Source organism: Sardina pilchardus, chromosome 12, assembly GCF_963854185.1.
Source record: "Sardina pilchardus chromosome 12, fSarPil1.1, whole genome shotgun sequence".
Classification (NCBI taxonomy): Eukaryota; Metazoa; Chordata; class Actinopteri; order Clupeiformes; family Clupeidae; genus Sardina; species Sardina pilchardus.
Window position 1 is genome coordinate 34,577,980 of NC_085005.1, and position 6,000 is coordinate 34,583,979.

Below are 6,000 nucleotides of genomic sequence, written 5' to 3' on the forward strand. Positions count from 1 at the left end.
CACCTCAGACTAACAACTTTGTTCCAAACCTTCTGACAAGCAGGTTACTAACCCTGACCTGGTAAAATAACCAGAATCATTCAACTACTACAGCCTTTCTGCAAACCTTCTGCACTGTACACTGCTGATGCTTATATATACACTCTATTGCCAGAAGTATTGGGTCACCTGCCTTGACCCCCCCTAATGACTTCTGTGACATCCCGTTCTTAATCCATAGGATCTAATATGACGTTGGTCCACCCTTTCCAGCTATAACAGCTTCAACTCTTCTGGGAAGGCGCTTTCCACAAGGTTTAGGAGGTTGTTTAGGGGAATTTTTGGCCATTCTTCCTGAAGCGCATTTGTGAGGTCACATACTGATGTTGGATATAGAGACTGCCTCTCAGTTTCTGCTCTAATTCATCCCAAAGGTGTTCTATTGGGTTGAGGTCAGCACTCTGGCAGGCCAGTCAAGTTGATCCACACCAAACTCTGAGATCCATGTCTATATGGACCTTGCTTTGTGCACTGGTGCAGTCATGTTGATGATGATGATGATGATTCCGCAAGATGAGGTGACACAAGATGAGGAGGCTGGGAGTACACTAGAAGGAGTGACGGATGAATGGGCAGAAATAACTGTCCCTGGCCGATTGGCGGTAACAGGGCCAAAAAAGAAGACTTACACAGTCACACACGAGGAGATCAAATGACGCATAAAAGGGGAGAACATGTCTGCACATGTTTTCAGGAGCCTTATTGGGGTAGGATTGTATTAAATGCTTGTTTTGACTATGAGATGTTGCAGGATTTTAGTGCGAAGACACTGAAAAACTCAGGGGCCTGTAATACTCAAACAAACACTCAAACAAACCTAAACACAACAAACCACGGCTAACCAATCGATAATAAAGATGGAAGAGGATGTGCACCCACCCCATCTTGTTGCAGATTGGTTTGTCGTTGTTTATGTTTAAATTCAGATCCCCCTATCGCTAGCGTTTGTTTGAATACACCACCCAGTTTTGAGTTATTACAGCCTCTGTGTTGTTGTTCGAGACCAGGTTATTTCATAGTGAATTCAGGGGGCAGGAAGATAGCCAGTCAAGGGGAGATTAACAATTTGAGATAAAATTGAAATCGTGCTAAAATCCTGCAACATCTCATAGAGCACCTGAAGTTACAGACTAAGAGTGTTCACTGTAGATGCCTAAAAATCCAGGTTGTTAAATGTAGCTTGAGTAATGAAAAACCATGGAAAAGTAAGGATGAAAAGCAATGAAAAATACTCAACTTTGTAGTGCCATTAACAGAGTGAAAATTTTATTTTCCCTGTTTTGTAGCCCTTTCATGCACGCATTATAAAAAAAAAGGTCTAGATTTTTTTAGTATTGATTTTATTTTTACTCTATATGAGCCCAATATTGAAAATCAATTGGAATTATGATTTTATATAGAAGTTATGTCAGTGCGCAACAAAGGGGTGAAAAAAGAATAAAATGTAATGACAGAAAATATGGAAACTATGGCCCTCCATTTCCTCCATACTACCCACCCACCCCTCTACTACCCCTATTACTACTCACCGACCCTCACCCACCCCTCTACTACCACCATTACCCACCCACCCACCCCTCTAGTACTCTCATACCCTCCCCTCTACTACCCCCATATTACCATACCACCTTGGCATTACCACATGTAACTAGGTCATTATTTATAAATATGTTTACCAAATGTTTGTTTCTTTGTAATTTAAAGCAGTTCAAATCATATTTGAAAAAAAAAGTCCTAGTTACAAAATCTAATTTTTGGCCATTTAACCCTCTAACCGCCCAAGGCGCCGTACGGCGACAAGCAACAACACTGATTAAAACAGACGGTAGATCCGAGTAGGGTGACAAATCGCCTTTGTACTCTCCACCACTAGTTGGCAGACATCCAGAGCTTCGATTCAAGCCCAAATTCGAGTAAAAAAGTTTTCAGGAAGTGCCTGTATTACTCGCGAGAAACAAAAAAAAAAGACGCATTTCCTGTTTATAACGCGGAAGTGAATTGCGCGATCGCTATGCACAAATTGAAGCAGAAAAACGGCAAATGTTAAAAAACAAAGTCGTGTGTTATGAAGTCTTGGGTCTGTAAGTCACCTACTCTGATTCTGAAGGAGAATATCTGCCTTTTGAAGATTATGATCGGTCGTTCATTGGCAGTGACAGTCAAGATGCGTCTGTGAATGGAGGTGGGTCTTTGCGTGTGTACGTCAGTGTTTACCTGCAGCAATGTTGACCAAAGGGTTCAAATAAGCATGGTGTGCTTGGTGCCAGTGATAATCATGATGATAGTGTCTGTAATTGACATGGTACAGACAGCAGGTCTAGTAAAAATAGGGCTCTGAAGAACTACAAAGTCATCCGCGATAGGAACTGATTTGACCAGGCTACTTTATTATATAGTAACATAGGGATTGTGGTAATACTAATAGTTTACTATTGTTGGTTTACATGTGGCTGTGGTCCTGTTTGTTTGTTATGTCGGAGAAATTACAAAAATCAAAGTAAAACTGCTCAAATGTGTTCAACAACCAGTATTTACTGAAATGTGCATAATTTGACGCTATTGCCATCCTGTGACGTCATAATATGCAAATTAGATGAGTACATTTACTCCCTTTATAAACTTTAGTTCATTCTCAATGATTTTCACATTTACAGTAGGACTTTATCTCTGACCACTTTCAAGCCATGGCCTTTTGAATTTTTTATGCAAAAATCCAAAAAAACCCGGGCGGTTAGAGGGTTAACTCCTCTGTTGCGCAACATCTACATACGTGGACAGTTGCTTTTTAGGGCCTACAAACTCTATTTTACATCAGATTTAATTCCTTAAAACATAGAGTTGTTCAACACACTCTCCTGTACAGCATAATATATATTTTTTTACATGATTTTGCCTTTTTGAGTACTTACTTTTTACAGATACTGTATGCCTGGAGCATTCAGCATATAGCCATTACTGTCACTCATGTTGAATTGATGATGTCATCAAGCAGTCAATATTCCAAATATAAGATGATACATATTGTTAATATATTGCCATGGACCTACTAAAACTGCTCTGAAGTGGATTGGTGTATACCAACATAATAAATAAGTAGAAAACAGAGTTAAAGTTACTGTCCACGCATGTGGACGTTGCGCATGAAAGGGAGTGGCACTACCTGTCTATACGATTTTTTGGTAACATTCCTATCTATAACATTTTATTGTAACAAATTTTCACACATTTGACCATACTTAAAGAGACCCTATGCAACTTTCTGCAGGAGACAATCGCTCTTTGTTTACATCTGGAAGTCTGAGATGAAGAACCACGCTTGCAATTTATATATTTAAATATAGCCTATACATATATAAATATACACGCTAAAGCTGTCGGGGAAGCTCTGCAGAGAAAATGTAAAACGAGCGAAAACGAACAACGAAACCGAAACCACACATGAAATCGCCAATCCTGCATAGTTCCTCTTTAAAGATGCCAGTACACTCTATATGTGTCTAACTCTGAGGGGTCTTATTTATCTCATTTTCAGGGGAGAAGGGCCAACCTCCCTGACTTGGTGAAACAGCTTCCTCCCAAAAAAAAACCCAAGACATCAATATTCAGCTGCCTAACAGAGGGTGAAGCAACAGATCTGGCTGAAGGGTTTGAAGGTTAGGGTTAGGGTAGCTGAAGGGTTTGCAATTAGCCTCAACCGAAATGTCAATTAAAAAATCAGTGAGGGGATCACCAAAGAAATGGCAGAAAAAACAGTACAGATTTTGTGCCATCTTGAGTGGCATGCCATTTTCCTTACATTCTTTTTAATATATGTATATATATATATATATATATATTGTTTACTGTTTTCTCTATAGACAGACCCTCCACAAGATGAAGGAAAATGCCAACTCCACACGTGATGTTGACTCATCATTTAGTTTGGAGACGCACACATTTGGGCCACAAGCATTGAGTTATGTCATTGAGTTCTTAATTGAAAAGTTAAACAACTTGCTTTAGATTTCATCATCAAAATGTAATGATAGCTTAGCTTTTTTTTTTACCCTGTTTTTGGGTTTGCTTGTCAAAGAAATAAACTTGTATACAACGTGCTTTAGATTTCATCATCAAAATTTAATGATAGCTTTGTTTTTTTTTACCCTGTTTTTGGGTTTGCTTGTCAAAGAAATAAACTTGTATACAACAAAACTTAAAAAACGCCTCCAAGTAACTGGTATTTGAGCCTGTAAAAAAACCTATCACACAAACAATCATTATTTATTAATGGGTGAAAACTAAAATATTAACAGATATGTGCAAGTAATAAAATAAGCAAGAGTGAGCAATTAAATAGTTTGCAGCTTACCGTTCAATGTTCCCAGGCCCCAGTTTCCAGGCCATGGGGTGGGTGTTCATCAGTGGTTGTTCGTTCGGTCGGGGAGACAGTTTGTGCTTTTAGAAGGGTTGTCTGGGCTGGGGTGATGGAGTATCGGATGCGTTTTAGTGGAGATGGGTCTAGAGTTCCGGGTGTTGTTCGGGATGGGGTGATGGTGTATTGTATTCGTTTTATGGGGGATGGCTTCAGTGTTCCGGGTGTCCGTGGTGGTAGTGTGTTCGGTGTTACAGGTTTTATTGGGGAATGGTCCGGTGTGACAAGTTTTGGTGGGGAATGGTCCGGTGTTTTGGGTACTTGTGGTGATGTGTTTGGTGTAGTGGATTTTTCCGGTTCTTCGGTTTGGGGAGGGTTTGTTGCACGCACGCAGCAATCTTGGAAAATTTGGTAGTTTTTCTGGATTTTTTCCACAAAAACGACTTAAATTTGACGGTTAGCGGTGGGAGCTAGCGCCTTCTGTGTTAAGTCAATGGGTGACTCTGAAACCCGCGCAGTTCCAGTAGATATTCTGGAATTCCACATATGCACCTAAGGTTTCACAGAAATGTAAAAAAAAAATTAGGAGATACTTCTATCATTTTGTTGATTTTACATGTGATTTGTTTCAAAAAATATAACATTTTACTATTTTTTCCAGTCTTTGAAAATGTTGACTGTAATACCACCGTACAGCCACAAGGGGTCAAAATTGAGTAGGTATTCCCATGGCCTTGTGCCCAAGCCATGAACCCTCAGAAAGAGTGCATCTTTAGGGTAAGATCTGTATGTTGGCTGGGTGCTTAAGGCTGGAGGTCTGGTAGCATATGAGGAAGCAGCGGTAGCAATTCCGGACTGACTCCTTATGGTACACCATAGCATGAACCCTGGGAGGGAGTGCATCAGTCAGGCAAGACGTATGTGGGGAGAGTGCTTAAGGCTGGAGGTCAGGTAGCAAATGTGGAAGCAGAGGTAGCAATTCCGGAATGACTCCTTAAGGTACACCATAGGTAGGCTTTCTCATGACCGTGTGTCCCACCAATGAACCCCCAAAAAGAGTGCATCAGTCGGGCAAGACGCATGTGGGGAGGGTGCTTAAGGCTGGAGGTCACGTAGCAAATGTGGAAGTAAAGGTAGCAATTCCGGATTTGCTCCTCTAGGTACAGCATAGGAAGAATTTTCCACTAGGTATATAGGGCCAAAGCGACATCAGTCAAACGACTGATCGTATCAGAGTTAGAGAACAAAAACCTAAAAAGTCTTGAAACTCATATATGTTATGTAGAAGGCCAAGACGCTTCTTTTGAGACCACTCTCGACTTCCTGTGATGACCGGAAATAAACTTTTAAAAGCTTATATCTCGAGAACGGAAAGTCATAGAAACAAAATTTCAACGCATTCCGCTTCCTTTTGGCCGGTTTTGGGGAGGCGGAAAAAAAAGATTTGAGCTAGCACCTTCGGTTCGGGAGTTATAGACGAAAAACAATTTCCCATTGAAACGAATGGGAAAAAATGAAAAATCTGAATTTTCCCCTAAGTCACTATCCGGAGCCGCCGGTTTAATAAAAGCCGTAAGAGTGTTTACTTTTCGAGTCATTCCTATAGGAAA